Source organism: Mustela putorius, unplaced genomic scaffold, assembly GCF_011764305.1.
Source record: "Mustela putorius furo isolate JIRA1106 unplaced genomic scaffold, ASM1176430v1.1 tig00003834_pilon_pilon_pilon, whole genome shotgun sequence".
Taxonomy (NCBI): domain Eukaryota; kingdom Metazoa; phylum Chordata; class Mammalia; order Carnivora; family Mustelidae; genus Mustela; species Mustela putorius.
Window position 1 is genome coordinate 53,409,105 of NW_025421987.1, and position 27,690 is coordinate 53,436,794.

Below are 27,690 nucleotides of genomic sequence, written 5' to 3' on the forward strand. Positions count from 1 at the left end.
GTCAAACAGAGAAGAAGGAAAAGGGGAAAAAGAAATAGAAGGAAAGAGCTGAAAGAAAAAAGAAGAAAGCTAGAGGAAAAGAAGGGAAGGAATAAAGGAAAAAATTCTCAGCTCTCCAGGCCATGTACCTGGAATATAGACAGAACCTAATTTGGAGGAAGATTTTTTTTTTCCTTTTTGTACCTTAAATGATAAATGTCTACATCTTGTTAAGCTGTGAATGATCTCTATCTTTACTACAATGTAAGCTTCATAATCACCTGAGAACTTCCTTTCCAAAGGTGTGATGTTTAGATTTTATATGAACCTCTGGGTAACCAAAATAGGAGTTAAGTTTGAAACTGTATCAGAGGAAACAGAATGTCCCACCATCCTACTATGCTGCCTGAGCCAGGACTGGGATGAGCAAGCCACGCCCCCACCCACAGTAAAAGTTTAAGGCGGTGGTCACTCTCAGGCTCTGGTCCCACACCCACAAGAACCTGACTGTGGGTACCTCCTTAAAACGTAGTGCCCCACCCTACTCCTGACCTGCCCCCAGCTCCGACAGCAATGCACCTAGGCTCTGGCAACTATTTCAGGGCTCTTTCTCTTAGTTCTACCTAAAAGCAAGTTGCTATGGCTCCTCTCCCATCTGAATCTCACCCTGTGCTCCCACTACCTTCCCCCACTTCCCCAAGCTGTGCTCCCACCTAACTCAACCAAGCTGCTCTGGCCTTAGGAATGTATGGCTGAGTTTTGAACAAGCCTCAGAATTTTAGAGGTTAACAAGTAATTCTGGACCTTGCTTCAAGAAGAAAAAAGTGAGCCAAAGAAATTTCCTTTGTTATGCTGTGAAACTATGAAATCCCATTTAGTGACATCATGCCTTAGAAACCATCCAAAATTCTATCCAAAACAGATTTTTATCTAAAGAAAAGACAATGTCTAACAAGATGGGCCTTTCTGGTTAATTATTGATTAGATTACTTTATTATTAATTTAAACCCCTGGCGCACCTGGTTGGCTCAGTTGGTTAAGCTTCTTGACTCTTGGTCTTGGCTCAGGTCACGATCTCACAGTGCTGATATTGAGCCCCAGGTCCGGCTCCTTACTCAGCCCAGAGCCTGCTTGTTCATTCTTTCCCTTTTCCTCTCTCCCTGTTCTTCGCTGCCCTCCCACCCCCACCTCCCACTCCTGTGTGTGTGCTCTCTCTCTTTCTCTCTAAAACACATACATACATACATAAAATCTTTTAAAAAATAAATTCCTGACTGAGATTTTTCTAGAGGAAATTATAATATCCCAATTTCCTGCAGAGGGCTTGCGTCAGGCTCCCAGAGATACTCCTTCTCCCCACCCATTCTGCTTTCTTTCTTCTCTACAAAACAATTGCACTTTGCCAAGCCTTTCTCAAAGAGAAGAGTGCAGCATATCCCTCAGGTGTGCCGAAAAGCATGGCTTTTGCTGGAGAGAGTCCAGTGACTCGGGAGAACAAGACCCATGTCAAAGCAACAAGGTTCTAGTGAGGACCTCACTGGAGTGCAGGCCTCACTGGCAGGTGAGCAGAGCTCTGTCGGGGTCCGTGGCTCTTCTTCGGGACCCACCCCCTATCCCCACTGTGGGGCAGTCAGCACCTTCCCCACTTCCTCTAAAAACAGCCTCTGGATTCTGAACACAATTCTTCCTTCGGTTCTTTTGATGACAGAGCAACCACAAAATGCTGTGGCAATCAAAACTGCCTGAAAACAGCATATTAACCATTCAGAGTTTTAATTGAGTTAATCAAGGAACGTCAGCACATATGCTCCGTGCAGTTCTTCTCATGGAGATGAACTCTGGTTGCTGCGTCCTTGAGACTTTGCTCCTGCTCACATAAAGATGGGGTGCTGGTGTTCACAGGGATGACTTCCACATGGGATGAGGGCTGAAATGAAGATATGCCAGTCATTTACAGACACACTCTCATTTCCGTTCCAAAAGAACCCTGCCAGACACATCCCAGTGTCATCACTTTGCAAATGAAATTGATACTAAGAGAAGTTCAGTGCCTTTCCTATGGTCACTCGGTTAGGAAAAGGTAGAATTAGAACTGGAACCTGTGTCAAATCTTGTTAGACTTTACACACTCTGTCCCTCTTAGGCCCTCTCCACCACTATGTCCTCCCATAATACAATGCTACCAGCACTCCTCTCCAGAGCACAGTACTTGGTTGACAATGTGATTTATTTATAAGAGCTGGGTCTTGGCCTTTCTTAAGTGAGCTCCAGTCATCAGAAACTAATGCTGAACAACCCCTCTGAAACTGTCTCGTGCAATCTCTTTAAATTATGATAAGAAAACTAATGTGCCATCATTAAGTTACTCTGCCCCTAGTGAGCCATTAAGTCAATGTCTGGAGCAGGACCAGCACTACTGACTCCACCAGTGTCTTGGACCCTCACTGTGCTGCCTAGATCTTCCAAGGAAAAGAAACCCATGTCCTAGATGGAACTGAGTTCTCTCAAGCCTGCAACCTTTCTGGAGACACACTTGTAAGTGTTGAGGTCTGGTGTGGTGGTGAAGGGCAACATCCATACATGTCCATCATGTTTGGCCCCAGAGTTGGCTCTTTCCTTTTGGCAGAGCAGTGCTACTCATCTAATCCCATAGAGAAAACGTGTATCAATCAGAGTGAACAGGAAATACAGTTGCCAGTACTTTACCAGTGGATTCCTGTATCTTCTAGGACTTCCTGATTCTCTGATTCTCAAGCATTTGCAGGGCTTCCTACAGCAGTACCAGACCCAAACTACTCCTTGAATCACCACCACCACCACCACCCCCAACTCCTTGTAACCTATTTTCCAATATGGTCCCTCAGTCTGAGTCAACTCGGTCTATATATACCAACCCCAGGGTACACACTCTCAACTTCCTGTTCCCAATTCTGGTCCCATATTCATGCCCCAACTCCTGGATGTCTGCCTCGTCCCTCCTGTGTCCCACTCCCCAGCTCCTCTAAGATGGGGTTGCAACAACAAATGTCTTTGAGGGCCAGGAAGATAAGGGACATAAATACATGAAGTGCTAGGTGCACAATGAAGGGAATGGTGGGAAGTAGAGCGAACTAAGAAGTGCATGGCCCACCTAAATAAAATTCAGATTTTCAGAAATTTAAAGTATTAAGTTGTTCAAAGTACCTCCCACAGCCTGGATTTGGTAGGCACCCGTTTTCAACCCGTTTGCACTCTAATCTGTAGGCATTACTTTCTTCAAATCCTGACTCAGAGTCAAACACATATCTCTAATATTATTTTACTCATAACCACTCCTTTAAACCCTCTTAACTGTATAGAGTTTCTGCACCATATTCCCTGGCTTTTGTATTCTATATACCTTAAGGGCAAGAACAGTTCACCTTTGTTCATACCTCAACTTTAGATCAGCCCTGCCTCAAATTTAGTTAACCAGAACCTCCAACAATATATAGTGTAGAGTGTACAATATATAATGTATAGTATATAGTCTATAGTGTGCAAGTCTTAAAGAAAAAAGAAACTTTATTTGGTGCAAATCCTTTTCCTAAGTATGTAGATTTGTTTCTTGGCATCTTTGGAAATACCTAACAATGGAGCAGAAGTTAGTTTTCTGCATCTCCATAGTTCAGAGGAGAGGGAAACATTCTGTTGTTAATTTGCACCAGTACAAATAAACCATACGGCTTTCTGAATGACAGAGTCACTGTGACACTCAGCCAGCTACGCCTGGACCATTTCTCACTTGTCTCCCAGAGATCTGTCAACACAGAAGTTAACCTTAATAGCCCATGAGTCCTGTCATCTGCTGACCTCTAGTGGACAGAAGGGATATAGTGGCGAGTACGGTCTGGAATCCAGAACTCCTCCCTGAGGCCTGACTCCAGAAGATGGTTGACAGTCACATAGCAAAATCATCCCTTCCTCTGCAGTATAGAGTCAGAGTGACTATAACAAAAAAAAAAAAAAAAAAAAAAAAAAAAAAATTTTACAGAGGCATTGAGCTGTGGTCTTCTATTGTGGAACACAAAGTTAAAATAACTAGGAATCGGGGCACCTGGGTGGCTCAGTGGGTTTAAGCCTCTGCCTTCCGGTCTGGTCTTGATCCCAGAGCCCTGGGATCGAGCCCCGCGTCAGGCTCTCTGCTCAGCAGGGAGCCTGCCCCTCTCTCTTTCTCTCTCTCTCTCTCTGCCTGCCTCTCTGCCTACTTGTGATCTCTCTCTATCGAATAAATAAATAAAATCTTAAAAAAAATATTAAGTAGGAATCAATAACTCATTAGTGAGTTATAAAAAAAACCAGTGAGGCTGAGAGGAAACCAAGATGTGATCTTCACACCATGCAACAAACACCACTTCAAAAAAAAAAAAAATCTTTCAGTGCTGTTTGTTCTCTAATTTGTTTGTTCTTTATTGCACATGTTTTTCTTTGTTACATAAGTATGTGTTTATCTTATAAAGTATGGATATGCAACAAATCTCAAATAAAATCACTCAGAAACCACATTCCTCTAAAATAATACCACTGGCAATATTGTGACAAGATCATTTTAGATGTTATGGACTGCATATGTAGATAGATAGAGGATCACATTTTGCATCCACTTTCACTTACTGCTTCATTACTGCCATGTTCCGAAGTCATCAAAGTTGCATGTTTTCTGAAGTTACTCTTCACCTGTGTTGTGTGTGCCAGCCACTCGGAATCCGGGCTCATGAGTGCTATACCAGGCAAAATTACCTGCATCTCTCACCTACCACTCCCCTCTCATCCGACTTTGCCAGCTGGCTTAAGCAAGTGACTAATCACAGCATACCATTTTCTTTTCCAGATGGTAGTTAAAATAATAAATCTGGGCATGGGGAAAATAAATTAATATTAGTAGTATCTATTGCAACTATATTTATCATAGATTTAAACTGTGTGGATATGGCATTCTAGTCCTGCTTTAATAAATGTATTTTTTAAATGATATCCACAAAATATTTTCCTTCCAAAATTATGGGAGATATTTAACACACTTGAGAGAAAATTTCTAAATAATCAATCTGTACTTAGAAGCGAGACGTGATCCTTGTTTCTCCAGGCATGTGTAGTTTGCCGCCATGTGATAAACACAACAAGGAAAAGAAGAGCATCTACTTAAGAGAAAGCCGTGATTGTGGGAATGAGAGACAGCATGACCAGATTTAATGTTAAAGCAAAACTAAAAACTCTAGGATGGCACTTAAGTGAGCGTGATGGGAAAGTATTGTTTCCTTATAATGATTTTAAATGGAAATTACAATTCAATCACAAATAAAAGTAAATTGTAGACAGTGAGGCGAACAAATCTGTTTCACTCGGATTCACGGTGATTATCAAATTAGCAGCTACTCATTCACCACTAACCGTTTTCAGTCTTCTTGGTCTCTCTAACAACCCTGAACTGAAGCTTCATGGTGATTGCAATAGTGGCAGCTCATCAGGGCTGTATTTTAGCTCTGCTTTTACCTTCCTTGTTTTTCCTTTTCATTGCTTGGCAAGGTAAAAGAAGAAAAGACCATTTGAAGATTGAAAACTTGTGCTTGCACCTGTTTTTAAATTATTTTTTTTGAAAGATTTTATTTATTTATTTGACAGAGAGAGATCACAGGTAGGAAGAGAGGCAGGCAGAGAGAGAGGGGAGGAAGCAGGCTCCCCGCTGAGCAGAGAGCCTGATGTGGGACTCTGATCCCAGGACCCTGAGATCATGACCTGAGCTGAAGGCAGCGGCTTAACCCACTGAGCCACCCAGGCGCCCCATGCACCTGTTTTTAAAAGTCATGCAGTACCAGTTGAAGGCCTAGCATCTGGCTACACGCTGTCTCCCAATGCATCTCCTAGCACTCTGCCCTCATTAACTCCACCCTAGCCACACTGGTCACCTTCCTCTTGATCCACATGTCAAGCACACTCCTGCCTCAGGGCCTTTGAACCTGCTATTCCCTCTGCTAGAACATCCTTCTCACCTACATCTGTAAACTTCACTGCCCCACTTCATTCAGACCTGAGTTCAGATGTCCCCACCTCAGAAAATTTGGCCTTCCCCAATGGACTCTTCCTAAATTAATACCCCTATTACTTTCTACTTCCCCAGTGAGCTTTGTTTTTCTTCCCAAAATATCCTCTTTACCTGATGTAATATTATATGCCTACTTTGTGTTTTGTTAGTGAGTGAACCCAATATCGGGGAATTCTGAAAGAATGTCCAGCATGGGTCTGGGAGTACATTGAAATCACCAGGACATTTTGATGTACACCTTGGTTAAGAACATGGTATAAGGTAGGTACTTCATAGCTTTTGGCATCAGTTGGTCTAGATTAAAATTCCAGTTTGACAAGCATAGGACGTCACAACTGTAGGCCCAATCAGATACACAGTAGTAATAATACCTGTTTCCCAAGGTTATGCAGAAACTACCACCAGGTGATGGATTTGAGACAACTTCCTGAACCAGAAAGTGTTATATAAATATTAGTTACTAGTGCATCATTTCTTCTCTGAAGGTGATCTTATATTTTGAAGAATAAAAATTTTTAATAAGAATAAAATATATTTTTATTAGAACCCCAGACAGTCTTCTCTGAATCAGATCGTTGCTTCTATGTAAACTCTAAATTGTACGTCCATTTCTATCTCTGAAGGCAGTGCAAATGAGAAATGAATCAAATTTGGCCAATACTCATAGCCAATCGAAATAATTCTGTATTCCGAAATTCAGTATTACCACAGCGATTTTGGCAGCACTGCCCCAGTGTGGGCGCGGTGAAGAGCCGACCTCCCGGGGTTGAGAGTCGCTGAACTTCTCTTTGCCCTTCCGGAGTCCAGCTCACCCAGGAAGGTGGAAGCGGCTGGCAGGAGCGCGTGGAGAGGTGGAGGACAGGTGCGGCGGTGAAGGTGCCTCTGGTGGGGAGAGCCGCAGACAGCACTTCTGGGAGCAGCAAGCGGGAAATGTGGCAGTAGCTCTAATCAGAGGAGATTCCAGTGTGGTCCCCGAAGGGGCTGGGTCCTGTGACATAAAACAATCGGTGAACTGAGTTTCCGACTCTCGCGGCCAGCCTGCACCACGCCAAAGAGGTATTACAACAGAAGTGGCAGTGATAGGAATTAATCCTCCAGAGAGCAGATGTGTGGTTGTCTTTTATGATCATCAGGGAAGGACTTCAGAACACACAGGTGGGGACATTTTGTTATTCATATTTACGTAACCAAGGAAATAAATGTTTTACAGATACACTCCTATTTAGAAACACCGCCAGGGGGTTTAATTGGGTCAAGAGTGACACCTAGTGGAAAAACTTTGCTAAGCTCTGTTTTCTATCTCTTCCCCACCCTACCCCATCCGGAAGAGTTGAATTAATTTAGTTTATAAAGTTATTCCACAATATCTCCAAGGAGTCCTAACGCCAATGTCTTTGAAAATTGCACCCCAAATCCTGTAACATCAGGCTCTGTAAGAAATACGGCAAAAGGGGACTAAAAGCCTTGAACTAGTTTTAAAAGTATGAATGAAGAAACTGATAAAGGCGACAGTAAAAAAAAAAAAAAAAATCTTTGTCCCAAGTTTTTTTTAGCATGGTATGAAAATTTTCCACTACACAATGAGAACAATTTGAATTTGACTAGGCACCTGTGAGCAGGTAAAAAAAAAAAAAAAAAAAAAAAAAAAAAAAACGAAAAAACCGTCTGGAAACCCTGCTGAGTGACCTGGCCTCTGGCAATTGGCCCTTGGCTTGGGGTCCAGGAATCCACTCTCAAACGCAATCCAGGAGCTTCTGCAATTCATACTTCCCAACTAAAACTGGAGCAGGGCCATCTGGATGTCATCTTGGGCTTCTATCTCATTTTTTCTCACCCTAAAATCAGAACACATGACTTAACACCAGTTGAACCATAAAACAGAGCCATTGTACTAAAGACTGCTACAAGATATCCAAGATATTCACTTGCTGTAATGACATAGATGTGTATTTGCTCTTTAAGTTCTTTTTTTTTTTTTTTAATTTAGAGATCACGCGCATGTAAGCAGGGAGATGGGGCCGAGGGAGAAAGAGAATCCCAAACAGACACCCCACTGAGCATAGAGCTGATGTGAGGTTTGATCTAACAACCCTAATCAGAACCTGAGCCAAAATCATTCAAGAGTCAGACACTTAACGGACTGAGCCACCCAGGCGCCGAGGTGTATTTGCATTTAATGATTTCATATAAGAATTCATTCTACTTCCTAAATGGCTTCTGGTATCATAGTTTGCCTCTCCCCAGAGCTCCACAACTATTTGCAGCTTTTCCGGAGGAGGACTTTACCAGCCCTTCAGTGACATCTCTGTGCCCTTCCAGTGCTCTCTGCTTTCTCTTAGTCCTTCATCCCCTCCTGGCCTGATTGCAGCTCTCCAGTTTTTAACCTTTCTCTTCTGCACTCCTCTCGGTCGCCTTCTCATGGGACTCCCACGGGCCCCTGTGCAGGGTTTCCATCCCAGAGTGCTCCCACCCAGCACCTCCATCCCCGGCGCCTCACAATGATTCCTCTGAAACTCACTGAGTAAACATCAATTTGCCATGGAACAGCTCCCACTCCAGGGTCTCCTTTCCACTTAAAGCACACACTTTATGACTCCCATGCCTGGTCTGCACCACGCAGTTGGTTTGCTCTAGAAGCCCCGTTGAGCCTAATGGCATAATTCACTCCTGTTTGTTTAATTGGTTAAATCAGATTAAAATGTGTTTTTGGCAGGGGTATAGTGTGCTCACTTGTGTGTATTTTAATTTTCACACACGCTCTCAACGCTGAGACCCAAAGGCACAGTTTAAAAATTAAAAGTTTACAAAGCCATGCTGATGACAGTCAATGGTAGTGAATAGGCTTTGCAACCAGCAAATACTTAAAATAACTTCAGTTCTCTTGAAGAACTACTGCTCTTCCAGGCCCAAAGATGTATTGCTCCCTTCTTCAAGGTTCCCAAGTGGCTTCACCCAGCACCATCAGGTAACCTTCATGAAAACAAACAGTCCTGGGCCCCATCCCAGAACTCCTGAACTAAAATCTTCCGGTAGAAGAGTTTTTCCAAAACTCTCAGCCAGCCTCACATATTTTCAGTCCAATGTTAGGATGCACTGCTCTGAACCACTGCCCAAAGCTCACAACATTCAGAAAAATCTAGGAAAGCAACTTTTGTCAGTATTTCCCAGTCTAAAGACATGCACACTATCTTGATTTTGGCCATATCCATGAACCACCTACTCTACGACTAATCTGTCTGTAGCTATTGGCTTGCGTTTTTGCATAAATGATTTTCCTTTTTTTAACTTTTAACATGACCATAAAATCATGACTTTGATGTATAGTGCACAATATAATAAATATGCATCATTAAAAATTATTTTAAAATGTTTTTTCCTGCAGCAATATGCATAGTTTGTGTACCAATGGGGTACACCTACCCTACCTGAGAAAACGCTGATGGAAAGAATCTCTGGTCCCACTTTTCCTTACAAAGAGGGCCCTGAGGACAGTTACGAATAGGGGAGTTTGTATGGTTCCATTCTTTACCCATCCTCTCTTCCCTTTAATCCATAACCAACCAAATCACTGGAAGTGGGGGCCAGGGATCAGTCATTCTAATATAAAACCAGGGGTAGAACCCATCATTACATTTCCCCTCTAAAAGCCATTCTCCCCAGTTGGGAACTCCCAATAACCTCTACTACCTCCATAGGGCTACCTTGTATTTGCTGATAAACAGAGGACTAAAAAGCTACTTAAAGTATTCCCACAAGTACAATTCAGAGCCAAAAGGTTGATGCCTTGACTTCAGAATGCCGGGGAATACCAACCTCCAGGGCTGTCTTGTTCTTGTGCTGGACTGATACTCTTGTACCTTCACAGCAGCAGGCCCTTTTCTTCCTTCTTGTTTTACCCTTTCATTAGTTAAATGACGTATTTTTGGTTTTTTACTGTGAAAACAGATGTTCATAGAAGAAAAATTAGAAAGAAAAGGTAAAACAATGAATTTTGGAACACTGAAAAGAAATAAAATAAAATGGAAAAAAAAAAAAGAAGGAAAAGGTAATCTACATAAACATTTTTAAACGTCCATAATGCAAAGATAAGACACTTACTTTTGACCCTTGAGGATATATATATTCCGAACCTTTCCTAGAATGTGTGCCAGGATTATTCACAGATTGATGTGTGCTGAACTCAGTACTAGAAAAGAACAAGGGGTGCTTCTTTTGGCCTCCTTTATTTCGAACCCAGCACTTGATACATTTCAGTTGCAGAGCTGGAAATGGAAGCTAGCTGGCACTAGAAGGCAAAGGCTTACCCCTTCAGGACGGAGGCTGGTGCTGAGTGGAGGAGGTCTGAACTGGGACAGGAGGCTCATTAGGGAGGAGGCCAGTGGTAGTGGGTTCTTCAAAAGGGGAAGACCTATGTCCCACTGCACCCCAGACAGCCTTCAAGTAGTGACTTGGCTTCTCAGAAGGGGGACTGAACCCCAGATTTTTGGCCTTATCCTACAATGTAAGATCTTTGTACCCAGCTTGGTGGAAGAAATGAAGCTGATATCTTAGAAAAAGGGCAATAAGCACCTCGATGGCTCCCACAGAGACCTGAACAGTTGTAGCCCCTCTCTTTGCTGTATACCATGTAAAACTCAGCTGAGATGGAATTTCCAGCCTCTTCTGGTGAGTGGGTGGGGCCCAGTTTATCTCCTTTAGCATGGTTAAAGCCCTTTGGCTGGAGACCCCAAAAAGGGAATTGAGAGGGTTTTTTAGGGCATTTGGGCTCTTTCTGGATATGTTTAAGGAGACATTAGGGCAACGGGGATCAAATCTGGACTGGGTTCTGTCAAAAAGAAAGGAAATTTGGTGATAACTATCTTAATTTTCACCTTAAAAGGAAAAAACTCAAGTGGGGGAGAGTCGTCATCAGTTTAAAAAGAAAGTAGCAGTCATCAGTGTTAGAAAAGATATTTTAGGTTGTAGAGTGGCTTTTTCTTTATCTTGTTCCAAACATGGTCAGAATGGCCTAGTACAGTATTGTTTATATTCTTTAAACATTGTTAACTTCCACTTGGCAACATCATGATCCAGCCACTAGCAGAGCCATTTTTTTACTTTACTGAACACAGGACTATGTAATTTCTTTGGCCAAATTAATATCCATTATATATCTACACAGATTTTTTTTACAAATATAGGAGTATACTCTACATACTGTTTGAAAATCTATTTTACCTAATAATATATCAGCAAGAGTACTTTGTGACAGTATTCCTGTGTTATTTTAAATGAGATTAATGGGGTTCCATTGTGCAGATAAGCCATACATAGCTAGCTAGTCCCATACTGCTCCACACTAGAATGATTTCCTCCATGCATTTAAGCCTGTGTGTGTGTGTGTGTGTGTGTGTGTGTGTGTGTGTGCATGCTTTTGTAATCAGTGCAGTAATGGACATCTCTCTGTATCTAAGATTTTGTGTATATCCACAGTTAGTTCCTTAGGATAAATTTCCACAAGGATGATCACCAAATTTAAGTGGGACCACAGTTCTAAGGCTTTTGGTAATATTGTCAAATTACCCTTAAAAGTTGTACAATGTATACTCTCACAAAGCAGTGTGGGAGAGTGATTTTAGCCCTGTTCCTTCAATGTGCTTTGTAATTTTGCAATTACCTGCTTTTATTGGTTTCACATTTGGTAGATTTATCTACCTCCACGTGAGTTCAGTTGATCTAAACATGTTAGAGAGACCAAACTATCCACTTAATTGCTTCCTGAGTAAGAGTTTTTTTTATCACTAGTTAAGTAAACAGTCAAAGGAGATGTCCTATTGATAGTAAATCAAGACTGGTTTCCATACACAGAGGACAGTGTATTAAAGTTAAGGTTTTTGCTGACAGAAGTAGTTCTTTGAGTTGTATCTCGAGCATTTATGATTTCATACTCTATGACATTTCAATAAACATTTGTTGACTCTCTTTTAAACACTGTCTGATCCAATTAGATTCTTCTGGTTGCAAGTGACAGAAAAACTCAATTCTTTTTTTTTTTTTTTAGGATTTTATTTACTTATTTGACAGAGATCACAAGTAGGCAGAGAGGCAGGCAGAGAGAGAAAGTGGGGGTGGGGGTAGCAGGCTCCCTGCTGAGCAGAGGGTCCAATGCGGGGCTGGATCCCAGGACCCTGGGATCATGACCTGAGCAGAAGGCAGAGGCTTTAACCCACTGAGCCACTCAGGTGCCCCAAAAAACTCAACTCTAAATGGCTTAAACCAAAAGCAGAGTGGAATTTATTGACTCACATAACTGAAAACCCTGGAAGACGGTATAGGCACAGGTGTGGCTTCGTCCTGAAATTAAAGGCTGCCACCAGGATACCCCTCTGTTTAGCTGCCTTTGGACTGGCTTGATGCCTAAGCTTTCTGTAGTGGCCTTTGGCAGCCTCAGGCTTTTTGGTGGATTGAAGATCTTTTGCTTTCTTGGGGCACCTGGGCAGTTCTTTCGGTTCAGTAGCTGCCTTGGGCTCAGGTCATGATCTCAGGGTCCTGGGATGGAGCCTCACATAGGGCTCCCCCTCAGCATAGAGTCTGCTTTTTCCTCTCCCTTGGCCCCTCCACCCTGCTCATGCCTGCTCATGCTCACTCTCTCTCTCTCAAATAAATAAAATCTTCAAAAAATACCTTTTGCTTTCTTCACATAAGATATTATGATAAAACCAAATACATAAAATAGAATAAAACAGAACTGCTCATATTGAAACAGGGATGAGAATCCTAAGCCCCATGTATTTCAACCCCTGTCTTCTTCCTCATCCTCCCTGAACCTCCTATAAGGAGCACTGATCACTTTCGAGTAGGGAAGATGTGGCCCCGAGCACATCCATGGCTGACTCCAGGACACACAGCCCATGAGGGATAGAGCCAATGGAGCTCAAGTGCCCTTCACCCTGTCCCTCTGTCTTGCTTCCCTCACCTCTGTTTATTTCTCACTGCCATTCTGAGTATTGTGTTTCACTTCTATTTTTGACTTAGCACCTCTGCACCCACCAAAAAAAAAAAAGGTAAACAGAACTAAAAGTCTCGGTTGCCCACCATGCATGTATATGCCCAGCCCTTGTGCCTCCAGCCATAGTGGATCAGCGAGACAGGCTGAGGACCAAGCAGGTTCAAAGGTCCATAGAGCTTCTGTATTCCTCCAAGGCCACTTGAGGTTTTTATTTTAAATCACCAAGATGATGCCAGAAATCAGTGTTTCTCAAGGTATCACCTAAAGACATTGTGGCAACTTCTCTAAGAGCCTCTTAGGGATTCTTGAGTTTAGAAGATATTTTGGGGCAGAGTGCCGGATGAGCGACAGAAGCGAAGGGACCCAAAACAAGAGTCCTAGAGTTCACTGTCCTATGAGAAAGGAAGATCATCAGTTCACCTTTAAGGGATAGAAACATTTTCTTTAGTACACAACTGAAAGTTACAGCCAATATTGAGAAAGAAATGAAAAAGATGACCAAGGTTCTGCAAATACAAAAAAGAATATGAAGTGGTTACAAATAAATATTTTAAATAGCAAAATAAATAGAAATAAAATAACAAATGACTCCATCCATGCCTGGTGAGAAGTATAGCCCAAAATATCACCATTATGTTTCATATCACCGTAATGATTTTCCTGTCACCATTATCATCATATCACTATTACATTTCATTTGCTTTCATAGCCAAGAGATAGATATGGAGGACTAATGTAATTCACCAATATATTCTCTTTCTTTCTACCCATCATCCAACTCTTTCTCCCAGTTTTAATTAAAGCTTTTCTTGTGCAGAAGATTTGGGGCATAGAAAAAACTAAGAAAACTAAATTAATACATTTTCCAAATAAAACAAAAGAAAAGGGTAAAGGTCATTGGGACCTTGGTAACATTGAGAGCTCCATATATATAAGATCGTGGGTTAGAACCAATAGATAAATGTCACAGAAGATCAGGAAGGGGGCAAGCCTCTCCTCTGTAAAGAATGAATTTTGAAGGGTCTCAGTAAATATAACTCACCGTTTATATGGAGGAAAAGAGTTTCTATCGAAACTATGCTTCCTATAAAAACCCACATGCAACCTTTTTCATTGTACACTGGTATTCTGCAATTAAAAGCAATATGTAATTTGTTGAAGCTAGAGATGTAGAGTGTCTCCAAATGTTCAAATTATAAAAGGAAAATTTTTTTGTTGAACATAGAAGAAATAGTTAAGAGAAGACTGAGCATGTATGGATATATTCCTTCCAGATCCAGAATCTCTTTGTGAGATTAGTAACATAGAAAATATATTAAGCCTCTCATGATTTGTTTATAGAATTTTGAGGTCTAGTTCACAGAGAAATGTGATTGTCAGGAGAAATAAGTTCATTTTTTTTCATTCATTTTTTTTCACCTTTGGGTTTGAATAATCAAAGAAATTAATTCATATCCCCCTGTGACCACTCACTTTATTCTTCACACCTCAGTTTTTGGCCATCTGGTGGCCAAATTATATTGTAATTTTGTGTTTATTCATCCATCTTTCCCACCACCAAACTCAGCAAAGGCAAGGACGGTATCTTACTCATTTAGGATCCCGAAGGTCCTTGGAGAATGCTTGTCCCTCGGTAAATAAAAGGAACAGAGGCAGAAAAGCGATCAAATGAATTGTATCAACACCTCTTCAATGCTTTGATTTGCTGCCATTTTAACCTTTTTTCCAAATTAATAAAAGGCTAAGTATAAATTCCAAAGAATTGGGTCAGATGATTCATAGACCATGGTCAATTAAGAATTAGGACTGTGGAAGAAAGTTCTAGAAACATTGGTTGAAATTGATTTATCCCCAATAACACCTTTTGCTTTTTTCCTCTGCCAATTTTGTGAAAAAGATAATTAAGCCTAAAACGCAGTATTGTCAGGGAAATGGCAGCTGAAGACAAATAGGGTATACCAGAGGAGGGCGCTCTTACCACAGATATTTACAGTTAACATTTTTTGAACGTTTGCCCCACAGCAGGGCCAACAGAGAAAGTACAGCATTCTTTCCTAAGGAGCTCATAATTCTCCCAGCCAAGCAAGGAAAAGGAAAAGCACCAAGGGTAAAAAATTAGAGAAGAATGCCAAAGGTGATGACCACGCTCCCTGGCCACTGCAATCCGGAAGCAGAGCTTTATATGGTTCTCAGAGGACTATTTACCTTCTCCTCACAAAAGCCAAATAAATAAATAAATAAATAAAAGAAGGAAAAGATTAAAAACAAAAAAAGCCAAAGAGAAACTACCGCTTTGCCAGCCAACCCACATTCTGGCCTGCCTCAACCCCTCCCTCTGTATTGCCTTTCAACTCTTTTTATTTTCCTTCCTGTATTAAAAAAAGTCATTTCATTCTAGGGCTAGGCCAAACCACGTTTGCCAGAAGTCTATAGTGTTAATGATAGTGTTGTACTTTATAGGAGAAAAACAGCCACATACTCCCTGATGCCCCGTGGAGAATGCCTAGGCTTCTGAGCTGTGGAAACAGAAGAACCCTATCTCTGTCTTCACGCTTCTTTGGAACAGTTACAGATACAGAACTTTTGGTTTTCCTCCTCCTCTGATACCTATCATTGTACACGATTGATCCAGAGATTGGAAGGAAGGTACCCCATCTCATCCTGTCCCAAAAGCCTGGTCTTTCCCGAGGCCAACCCTGTTTGGGGATTTCATTTGTGTGCTGGTCCAAAAGATGCCCTCCTCCTAGACTATGTATGACTCTACAGTTCCAACTCAATTGTCCCACCCTGGTGTAGGTCCTCTTCATTCCTATGGGCTCCTAGGGGTCTCCCTGCTCCAGTGCTCATCCTCTATCTATCCATCACACTGCACTGGAGTTCCCTTCCTAGAAAAAGAGCTGATGCTTGATTCCTACAGCCTTAACCCATTATTCTTCTCATTGCTTACTCCAGCCAGATTGGCCTATATGTTTTTCCAGGAACATAACTGTGCTGCTGCCTAAGGGCCTTTGTACTTACTGTTCTCTCTGTCTAGAATTATATTCTCCAATACCCACATGATTCAAGTCACCTCATTCAGGGTTTTGCCCAAATATCATGCTTTCCCTGACCATGGGCATCCAAAGCAACTACCTCCCATGTTACACTCTACCTCTTACTTCTCCTTACACTGCTTTATTTTTCTTACAGCATTATGACATTATGTTATATATCTGATTGCTTATTTCTGTCAGCTCCCTGAGGGCAGAGACTTAGTTCTGTCTTGTCCACAACTACATTTACAGTACCTGGCACTTTGGATGTTTCCAATAAATATTTTCTGAATTAATTAATTAAACCATGCCTTTCATCCACTCAGTTCCTTCCTCCATTCCCTCAGGTACACCTCATTCATTCCAAAGTTGAATCAAACCCTCTGGCATGGCTTTCAGGGCTCATGATCTCACTCTCCCCTCCTTTTCTGGCCTTATTTCCTACCACACCTCCCCCACCTGCAGTGGACCCTGAGCTGTAGTCAAATCTAGTGATATATCCTCCACTCTCATGGCTGTTCCCCTGTGCTGCTAACTCTGTGCCGTCACCATTTGCTGAAATCCCCCTAATCTCTCAAAAGCCTTCTGACGTGCTGTCTCCCCACAGTGGAGACTTCTCTATTCTCCCCCTCCATCCCAGCCATTGACAATTCTGTCCTTGGTATCAGTTTGTACATCTCTTGGGTTATGTACTGTCTTACACATTATCTCTCCATTTTAACTTTCTCTACCCGTAGACAAAATATCAGAACTGGATATTTTCTCACAGAGAGCGGGGATCTCAACTTCAAATGCCGGCAGAAGCTAGGCACAAAGGGAAATACATGCGAGTATCAGTCTCCTTGGGCTTCTGTAACAGAACACCACAGATGGAGGACTTAAACAACAGAAACTTCCTTTCTTACAGTTCTAGGGGCTGGGAGTCCAAGATGGAGTTCCCATCAGGACTGGTTTCCAGTGCGAGCTCTCTTTGGGTTTACGGACATCTGCCGCCTTCTCCCTGTGTCGGTGTCTTTCCTTTTCTTCTGTAGACACATGGTGAGAGTGAGAGAGAGAGAGAGAGCTCTCTGGTGTCCCTTCCGCTAAGGACATGGGTCCTAACTGCTTGCTTGCTTGCTTGCTTGCTTTTTTAAAAAAGATTTTATTTATTTGAGAAAGAGGAGAGACGGTGAGGGAGAAGCAGAAGCAGACTCCCTGCTGAGCAGAGAGCCCGACCTGGGGCTTGATTCCGGGACTCTGGGATCATGTATGACCTGAGCTGAAAGCAGACACTTAACCTACTGAGCCACCCAGGTACCCATCCTAACTGCTTTCTTAACGGCCCTGTCTCTGCATATAGTCACATTGGGGTTAGAGCTTCAAAATAGGAATTTAGGGAGACACAATTCCATCCATAACAACAGGCCAGATAGGATTTAGGGAAACTGGAGGCAGTTCCCCCACTTATCTGGGACCACTGCCACTCAGCTCTAACACACGATCCCAGGCCTGACATAGAAACCTCATATCCCCTCACTTCAGAATTTGAAAGAAGCTGAAAATCTAGGTCATATGTAGGTGAGAACTCTTCATTTGAAGTTGCCAGTAACTAGTTAAAATGTATGTCTAGCCTATGAGGACAAAACATTTAACAAGGCAGTGTTCTGGATGCCGGTGGAAGAACTGGGCCAATAGCAAAGAAATGCTTCCCTGATATCTGTTTGTGCCATTGTTTGGAGAACTATGAAATGAAGACGACATGGCAGGGGAAAGTTTGATTTCTAACTTACGTAAAGACTGCCTACTGCTCCCCCCATTTTCCATGGTGGTTGTCCACTAACAAATTCGGCTGGCCCTGCCCGCCTCCGTTCCCATCTCCCTGGCCACGCGAACCCGGGCAGACCCTTTCTCAGGTCTGCAGTTAATGCAGGAGAGTGAGAAACTGGAGTTGATTCACAGAAAGCCACCGAAGAGGTGAGAGGTCTGAGAAATAAAGATCAGGGAAGGTGAAAGGAACCAAGGTAATTCCGCTCAGAGGCGAGAGGGTTACAGGGTTCGCCAGCAGTGGTTTTCAAGTATATAAAAGGCTCTTGCCCAGGACAGTAATGAGCTGTTCTCCCTACTGAGAACAGAACAAACAGAAAACAGACTCCAAATGCAACATGGGGATTTGGATATCTCTTTCCCCAACGTAAGCATTTGTAAGGACTTTTGTGTTTGAATGGAACTTCATAGTGGAAAAGTTCTTTTTTTCATTCATTATCTCCCTTTTGGGAGATTCTTTGAAAGTTCTGTTAGAAAAGGTTGTTCATAACGAGAGACGAGAGAATGAGCCATAAGGTGAAAGAAAGACTTCCATCTAGATACAAGGGTGATGTGACGTTGCTCAATGAAGGGTATTCTATTTCTGTATTTACCTATGAGATTCACTATGCACAAAGAAACAAAAATCCAAATGAACTTAGTAATATGTTCTAGGTCGTAGATGACTATCAACAGCCACATTCTCCCCCTCATATACTTTCCAGTTACATACTAAGACAGCCAGGTTTTCTCCAGGAAATGAGGAGTGATAAAGAAGATATATAAATAAATAGATACACATAAGCAAACACACGACCTGTTCCGTGAGAAGTGCAGAGTCGTGATCCTCCAGGGCTAAGAGGATCTGCCCTTGAAGGACAGCTGGACCTTTCCTAGGGGCCATGGTGGTGACTTGCATTTCCTTAATTTGCTAAGTGAAAGGAAGAGGAGGAGTGAGCTCTCGTCTCTCGAAATTTGGCAAACCTGGAGCTACAGTGAACTGGCCTCCAAGGCAGCCCTTGGCAGCACAACAACGTTGATAAAGTCCTGGATGTTTCCTCTGTGCTTCCTCTCCCCTCTGTGGCCCAAAGATCCCTGTCCCCGCACACCTCCACTCACAGCCAGCTCTTTTTGCCCAGTGCATCCACAAACCCCAAAAGCAGCCTGCTCTCTTTCCTCACAGGCTCTCTCTGACGAGGAATTCCTGCCGAAGTTATATGGCTTACTCCTCTTTCGAAGAATGCCCATTGTCACATAAGTCACAGGAATGAATCTGGATGATTTCCCCAATTTCAGATGAGCACATGCCCTCACACAGGTAAAACCTGCCTGCCAAGTTTTTTGGCATTCCTCTTTCCTCCTCTTTTTGCCAATTCCCAAGATTTGTTTCTTTACCCCAGTATTGCCCAACTCGATGTTTCTTCTTGGTGGACTTTTAAAGGCACTCTGTATCCTATTTTAAAGAGGACGAGTTTTTAACTAATAAGAGCAAGAATGCCAAAATTAGATCAAAGAGAAGTGTTTTTGTTTTGTTTTGTGTGATAGGACTCTGTCTGAAGGATACAATAAGGAGAAGGGATCCTATTTAATTAGAGCTCATAAATTGTGGCTGGACATCTGGAATCAAGGGTGAGTATACCAGGAATTTGAAAGGCTGACAAGCACAAAGAAGGTATTTGAGTCCATGAATTCAGAATAAGCGAAGGGGCAGCTTATCTCATTGCTAGTGGTTTCTTCCAAAGCTGTTATGCTCAGTGCTACTGGACTCTGCACTGAATTAGCATAAAAATGGGGGGATGAGGACATTGAATCTATTTGTTTTGAGTAGAGATTACACGTTTGAAATTCCGTCACTTAAATTTGGAGCCAGACAACCTGGATTCAAATCCCAGATCTGCCATTTGCTGTGACAACCTGGCCAAAAAATGTCATCTCTAAAATAAGGAGAAGAATACCAGCCTCCAAGGTTGCTGTAAAAATTAATTTATATAAGATACATTATGCCCATGGCAGTTGTTAGCACGTATCTTTTGAGATGTGGTGACTGTTATCATCATTATAGTAATAATTAATGATAATAATAAAACATTTTCACTCCTTGTAGCCTTCTGGAACACACTTCTACAGCTTCCAATCAAACAAACTTACCTTGAAAGTAGACATTAGCAACCTGGAGTATTGCGGCAAAGGCAGCCCTGGAATTGGCTCAGGCATTGTACTTCTAGTATCTTCCGCTGAGGTACAGAAATGTGTTTACTGTATCCTAGGCAACCTCCCTCTTTCTGTCACCCTCCCTCCACCTTCCAGCAAACCTAGTCACCTCTGTCCTGCCCGGTGGCTGCTCCTCTTTTCATCCTCTGTTCTTTAATCAAAACTCTTTTCCTTCCGGACTGCGATGTTCTGTGTGTGTGCTCAGACAAAGGTATCATCAGTTTCCTCCTCAGCCAACTGAAACTGCGCTAGGTACTCAAGAGGTCTTGATAAACGGGAGTTCTCATCCCTCATCTGTGAAGTGAGAGATCTGGACATGGTTACCTCTAAATTCCTGGGATTCCACAGAAATTCATAGCCAGTTGTGAAGCTGATGTATATTTTCGTGCTGACAAGAGAATTTTTTTAACCACCCACACTCCTCCTAGTTGAGACTAATCTCTGGTTGGGAGGTTAAGTGATATTTAAAGATACCCAGAGAAACTGGATCACCCCCAGCCCACACACAAATGCCAGAACAGTATTAAGCTCCTTACCACCCCACTTCTGAATGGTGGCTGGCCCTCACTCTGGACATGAACATGGCTAGAGAATTAAAATTAGGGTTGCCACCTGTTAAGAATGTTTATGGACAGTCCACGGACACGTAGGTCAGCTTCACCCAAGAGGGACCCTTTGATCAGAAGCTGTGACTTTGGGTTATCAAAAGCGTGACAGGCTTCTTGAGCAGACTCTAAGAACAGTCCAGGCACCCCAGGTTTCTGGTAGCATCTACTGGATTCAGGCTGGGGTGATCTCTGGTGACCTGAAGATGGCACTTGAGATTAAGTCAAGTTTAGAATTCAATGGCTGGTCTGTCAAGCAGAGAGGACCATCTATGGGACTGATGGCTCCATAAGGGCCCAGTAATGAAATCATGTGCCTGGGATACGCAGCTGGCAATCATGCTCTTTATGGATCACTTTCAGCAGCAATAAAGATAAAGTGCTTTATAATGTGTTCATCCATTTCAATAGAGTCAGTAGTAATGTTAGAAAGTGTTTTGTATTAAGAAAAGACTGAACTGCATTTGAAAAGGAGAAGTGTGTTTTCTTCACGGGATTATTTTGGAGAACCAAATGAATGTACATGAGATGCTTCATTAAATCATAAGTCAGTTTGGCAGGTGATCCTAATCTGCTCCTGGCAAAAGTGGGAATTGGAGCAATTGAAACAGTAGAAACAAATGAGCTACAGGTGTGCCTTGTTTTGTTTTGGGTCTCATTTGGATTATTATGGGTTACATCAAATATATTTCAAAAAGTTTGTAGTAGATCATCCCAATAAACAGATTTCGAGTTTCTAGGAAGCATCAGACATTTATTTGATGGACACACAAGGGACAAAATACGGTTTCTAGGATGTCCTCCTGGAGACTCAACACCTTCTGAGTAAATCCCCCTATTCCAAAGCTGTTCTCTACCCCCTCTCTTCCAGGGGAAGAAGTTAGTCACGTGGAGGGAAACTGGATTCCTACAGTGAGGTGGAAAACACCGAGATAGCTACCCAGACAGAGGCACTCTGCAGGAAAATGTGGCTCTGATCCTTAGAAAGAAAGTAAACCTACAGAGTGCCAAGCTGGGTCCCGAGCCATGAAATCCCACCAATCACCATCTAAAGTGTTTTTCCTACTAAGCTGATCCATGCTTAAAGCTAACACATCATCTTCCTTTTCTTCATCTCCTCAAATAACCCTCTTTTATGAACTAGATTTCTAGTTCATTGATTTAATTAACAAATCTTTATTGAGAACTTAATTACAGGCCAGGGCACTGTGTGAAGGGCAGAGGTAAAAATGAGGGATAGTCCTTGTCTATCTGCCCTCACATTTTACTAACAAACAAGCAAACAAATAGAAAGTAACCAAACAAATGGCTAAACACATAACATATTATTAGATGAGGAAACATAGTAAGAAAAATTAAATAGAGTAAGGGGAAAGGGAGGAACGGAGTAGTCAGAGAAGGCCTTTCTAACACAGGTACATTTTAGGAATCTCTGTGAACCTACAGGAACTTTGCGGGAGAGTAATATTGTCATGTTTTATGTATTGGCTGAAAATACCAATTTTCTAAACTACAAAGGTAAAATAAATGTGTGGAGCGGCAAGATAGGGACTGAAAGTGAGGGAGCAAGCAGGTAGATAACCTGGAGGAGAAGGTTCGGGTTGGAGAAACTGGCAATGGAAAGGCCTTATGTGGGATTTTGCTGGCCTTATTCAGGGAACAGCAAGGACATGTGTGTGGCTGGAGAAAGTGAGCAGGGGGGACAATGGGCAGAAATGGCTCTTTGGGAACTACAGGTGTCTTTTGCTCCTCCCACCCTTTCCTGTATTTGGTTATCTTTTCTAAAGGGTGATTCTCTGAAATCACCCTCCTGCTGCTTCTCTCTGATCTCTCACCCAAATTCAGGCTCCATTCACTTTATGCCTGGATTACTGAAGAGCATGCTAACTGGCCTTCCAAACTCCTGCAGCAGCTTCTATTGCTCTAATCACTTTACTCTAAGCTAGATTAGTCTTCCTAGAGCTTTGCTTTCATCCTGTCTCTTCCTCCCTTGCATAAAAATAGCTTAACGTTACCTATAGGATAAAGCAGCAGCTCCTTAACACACCCCACCTCCATTCCTGCCTCAGTCTGCCCTGAGCTTCATCTTCCTGTATCTCTCTGTTCCCATCTTCTCAACTCTAGTGACCACCACTCATCATGCCATATACCCTTGGTCTTCACTCTCAAGCCTTGAAGCCCAGCCTATGACCACTTTAGCCTATTCTGAGTAACCCATCCCAAAAAAGATCTCCTCCTCTCTTGAACAGCTGGCACACTAAGTCATAAATATATCTCCAACTTACCACTTACTATACAGCAATATATAAGGCCCATAACTTTATTCTCTAGACCTAGCCCCCCTCCACATTAGTCTAAGTTCATTGAGGGTGTGAACCATGTCTTCTACATTCTTTACATCATTTGAATGCCATATATATATATATATATATATATATATATACATATATATATATATATATATATATGCCATATTTTATATGTGGACAATAAATACTAGCAAAGAAAAAGTTATGGGTTTGGGGGCCCTGAAATGGGTAAGAAAAACAAAATGATCAAATTGTATCAATGAAGCCATCCTTTTTCTGCTGCCAAAAGGGGCCATTCAAGGCAAGGTCATCTTCCTCATAATATGAAGGAAGGGGAGCTTCGCAGCATGATCACAAAAATTTTATTTTTTTCATCCCCTATGTTCAGCAACTAGGTAAGTAATCAGATAGCTCCCATATTTATGTTAAGCACTGAGTATATGTAACTATAAATTCTCTAGGGAAATGCTATCAATGTGACCGAACCAAATCTAAAAACTGTACACACCTATCTGGACTTCTAGTAGATAATGCTAACAGGGCTGAAGAGCTTTATAACAGTGAGAAGATAATTCCTTCAGTCCTCAATACCAATGTGAAAGGCTGGACAACGGCAATATTTTTTCCCACACAGAAAGTTAACGTGGCAAATAAAAACTTAGGCAAAGTTTAGGAGTGCCTGGATGGTTCTGTCGGTTAAGCGACTGCCTTTGGCTCAGATCATGATCCCACAATCGAGTCCTGCATCAGGCTCCCTGCTCAGTGGAAAGTCTCCTTCTCCCTCTCCCTACGTGATCTCTCTCACCTTCACTCTCTCTCAAATACATAAATAAAATCTTACCCTGAGATCATGAGCTGAGCCAGAGGCAGAGGCTTAACCCACAGAGCCACCCAGGTGCCTCTAAAATCTCATTGTTAAGTAGCAAGGTTTCCAACAAGAAACTCAAGTAGAAATCATTTCACCTTTGAGTGCCTGATGGCCTTGCCAAGCATTGCCCAACGGAACTGAACTGCCTGGACAATATTTTATGTGTGGTCTTTGAAGTTAGCACCTGCCAGGGTCTTTGAAGTCCTATCTTGCAAACTCATAATAATCATAATTAAGTTAAAAATAAGAGATGCAAGAATTCTGTACTCAAATCATATTTCACCTGATTTCAGCAAGATGAGGCACTGGAAGGGAAGGGTGGGTGTGTAGGTAGATGGGAGGGGTTGGGTGGCAAATCATTAACTTTGCCTTTCCTCTTCCCTTTATTCCTGGAGAGCCTGTCTCTGTGTTTACACCATCCATGGGAAGGTTGGGGGGGAGACTGGCTCATAGTGACAGTAGGTAGAGGCCTTACCTGACATGGGAGGCAGAGGCTCCAGGACCCTCCCAGTCTTCCCACCAGCTAAAGCCTGGAATCCCTTTATTATTGGCTAATTTGCAGCTTTCTTCCTTCTCTGTGAACCTGTAGGACTTTTGAGGAAAGCTAATTCTTGAAGCTGTCACGTATATGTGAGGGCAAAGGTTGAAATTTCCTGGCTTATCGGGCCTGGCAGGGCTAAGAGGGGACTGAAGCAAACACCTGCAGTGAACTCCAGCTGCGCAGAGCTGTGCAGTGTGGGCCACTGCTACCAAGCCTTCCGACCTTTCCAAAGAAGCCAAGAAGCCACATCTTTATGTGAAGTCCCCTCCCCCAACTTTTTGACATTGACCACTAACTCTGGTTCGATGCAACACTGTACAGACCAGACCAAACGCACCCACAGGCCAGCAGTGAAACGCATCAGCACGCGTGTCTCAGTTCAGTGCATGGGAGAAGTGAGGGTAGAGCCCGCAGCCACCTGGTCACAAAGGCAGGAGTGAAGGGCAGTGCTTCAAGAGAATCTGAAGGTCTGAGCGTGAGTAGAGCAACTCTGCTAAAGGTAGGCTCTGCAACAACTTGCCTGGGCACCAGCCTGCACAGGAGAGGAAGGGCCCACACAAGGAGCCTCCAGAGGGTTTCTGAGCAGCAGCTTTGGCCACAGCGCATCTACCTCAACTCTACCCCTTGTCCAGGCCCACCGTAGGATATTCCCAGGCACATTGAAAAATACATCAGCTATGGCTATGCCAGTATAAAGACAAATAGGAACCAGGCTAGATTAGTATTCTTTTTTTTTTCTTCTGATTTGGAAAGAAATTTAAAACTTTTCTTGGGCCCCTTAAAGTATTGTGGGCCTTGGGCCCTGGCCTCGGGGGCCTAAGGGATAAATGTGGCCCTGCCTGCCTCCGGCCCACCAGTGCTTGGACTAAATGCTGAATGAAAACTCTTGGTTACTAGCTTCTGGTGCCCATCACTGTGAATACGACAAATCAATAGTCCTGTTAGGAGATGGCTAGATTATTGTGGACACAAAGCATAAGCCATAAAAGTGGACTATATCAGTTTGAATCCCAGCCCTGTCACTTACCCTCTCTGTGCCTTGATCTCCTCATCCATGAAGCAAGAATAGTAACAGTACTTACCTGAGAATTGCTGTGAAGATTAAATGGGTTAATACATGTAAAAAGCTTAGGAAAGTACCTGGCAAAAGTTGGAAATACGTGTTAGATGTTATTTTGTTCTGTTGTGTTCCCACATCTCACTGGCTTTATGGTTCTGGATATTGATGATGAAAGCATCAAGGGAACATGTTAAAAACTCGTGAAGGACCAACCATTCCCTGGTCTTGAAGACAGCAGATTTACCATAATTTCCTAAAGGTAACTTAACTGCATAAAATTCAAGAGATGGATAAATATCTGTGCAGGCTTGCCTTGGCTAATTTTTAATCATGTGTTGTTTTCCTTCTATCTGCTTCTTGATTTCCCCCATTTGTCTCTAAAAGAAGTTCAAAGTGGAAACTTGAACTTAGAAGCTTAACCATGGATTGTGTTTGACATTCTGAAGAGATACAGTCTTTTAATAAATAAATAGGCCTTGCGTTCACTCAAAGTTGCCTAGCAACTTTCAAAGCACTCAAATATTATACAGTGATAAATGCTATACATTCAAAGCAGCTAAAAGCAAGAGAGAATTTTAGAAAAGTTCATGCCCCTGGGAGGACCCAGAGCACCAGCCTCCCCTGTTGTTCTGGGATAACTATGGACAGTGATTTCTGTTGTCATTCATTGAGTCGTGGAGTGAGAAGGAGGCTCTCAAGTTATCAGCCCGTCCTTCATTTGCTGAGGACACTAAACAGAGAGTTGTTTCCTCAAAGTCACGTTGGATGGTCTCAGGCTCTTTATGTCTAGTCTTGCCACCTGGGTCATCATTTTGCATGCCTTACTTACTCTGAGTGCTTTTGTAGGAATCCATACTTCTAACACTAGAGGTGTTGCAGCTAAAGACGGCTATAGACTTTTGTGCAGATTTTAAATACTTTTGGTGGAAAAGGAAAAACTCCTTGCTAAATGAATGAATGAAAGTTCTTTAAGCTTTCATTTCATGTTTCTTGTGATCCCATTGAATTCCTCACCATTTTACAAAGTAGGAGGAAGAAATAGAGACCTTCATGTATTATATTCTCAGCCTACATGTAGTCCATATGGTTCATAACCACATGTGGAATGAAGTATTTCTATTTCCAACTGTTTATAGATACATTAACATGAGTGTTGTTTGATTTCAAAAGAACTAACAACAATGTATCCAAAGCCACGTGATTTGGTGATTTCCTGAAGACAAGAGTCAGGAAGCTCATGTAGAAATGTGAGCTAATCTGAGCCTGTATCTCTCTCTACATAATTACCTTTAACTGCTCAAACTACAAAAAATATTTATTCTCATCTAATCCAAAGAAATGGCACAACTTCGAATCTCTTAACAACAGCCAAAAACAATATGTTTTTCCAGATTATCACGTCAAAAAATGGGCAGAAGACAGGAACAGACACTTCTTCAAAGAAGACATAGAAATGGCTATCAGACATATGGGCGTCTGGGTGGCTCAGTGGGTTAGGCTGCTGCCTTTGGCTCGGGTTGGGATCTCAGGGTCCTGGGATCGAGTCCCGCATCGGGCTCTCTGCTCGGTGGGGAACCTGCTTCCCTTCCTCTCTCTGCCTGCGTCTCTGCTTACTTGTGATCTCTCTCTGTCAGATAGATAAATAAAATCTTAAAAAAAAAAAAATACAACTTTAACTAATGAGAAGTTGTACTGGTCATGCTGAAAGGTGACCTTGAGAAAAACCTATACCAGCAGCAGGCCTCTGTGGGAGAGGATGATCTATGTCATTGAAGCCCAGCAGCTGGGAACACCCGGCCGCTCAGGATGGAACACTGCCAGCTTCCCCTTTTCGTTGTCTCCCCTACCTCAGAGAAAGCCTGCTGTTAAGGTAATCTATTTAAATACGCTTGCTGAACAAATTCCATGCTGCTTGACCAGACACAGCTTACTCTTCTTGTTTACCTATAGGACTTGTGATCAAGGTATGACACACATTCCTTCTTATTTACTTACCAGACCTTTGACTAATGTATAGCGTTCTTCTCCTTTGTTGGTTGTTATCTTGTATCTAATAAATACAGGACTGAGGAGTTGTTCGGGGAGATGGTCCTTCCAGCTGTTGTCCCCTGCTCCCTCTCTTTTACAGCTGACTTGTTGGTGCCTCATTCTTCTCCCGTGGGCTGTTAAGTAGTGGCAATCATCATTAGCCATCAGGGAGATTCAAATTAAAATCACATTGAGATACTACCTTACACCAGTCACTAGGTCAACA

The 27,690-nt window shown here is 42.4% G+C and overlaps 2 long non-coding RNA genes across 2 annotated transcripts; one reads left to right on the top strand and one right to left on the bottom strand.

The window, feature by feature from the left end:
- Positions 1-1,232: 1,232 nt before the first annotated feature.
- LOC106006094 lies at positions 1,233-27,688 on the bottom strand. The gene is made up of 5 exons (XR_006609117.1): positions 27,432-27,688; positions 9,854-9,973; positions 7,727-7,875; positions 6,747-7,028; positions 1,233-1,906 (listed from the first exon to the last, which is right to left on the bottom strand). It is a non-coding gene; the product is annotated as an uncharacterized LOC106006094 (long non-coding RNA).
- LOC106006095 lies at positions 7,026-20,035 on the top strand. The gene is made up of 4 exons (XR_001179972.2): positions 7,026-7,195; positions 19,026-19,160; positions 19,388-19,471; positions 19,947-20,035. It is a non-coding gene; the product is annotated as an uncharacterized LOC106006095 (long non-coding RNA).
- Positions 27,689-27,690: the final 2 nt, after the last annotated feature.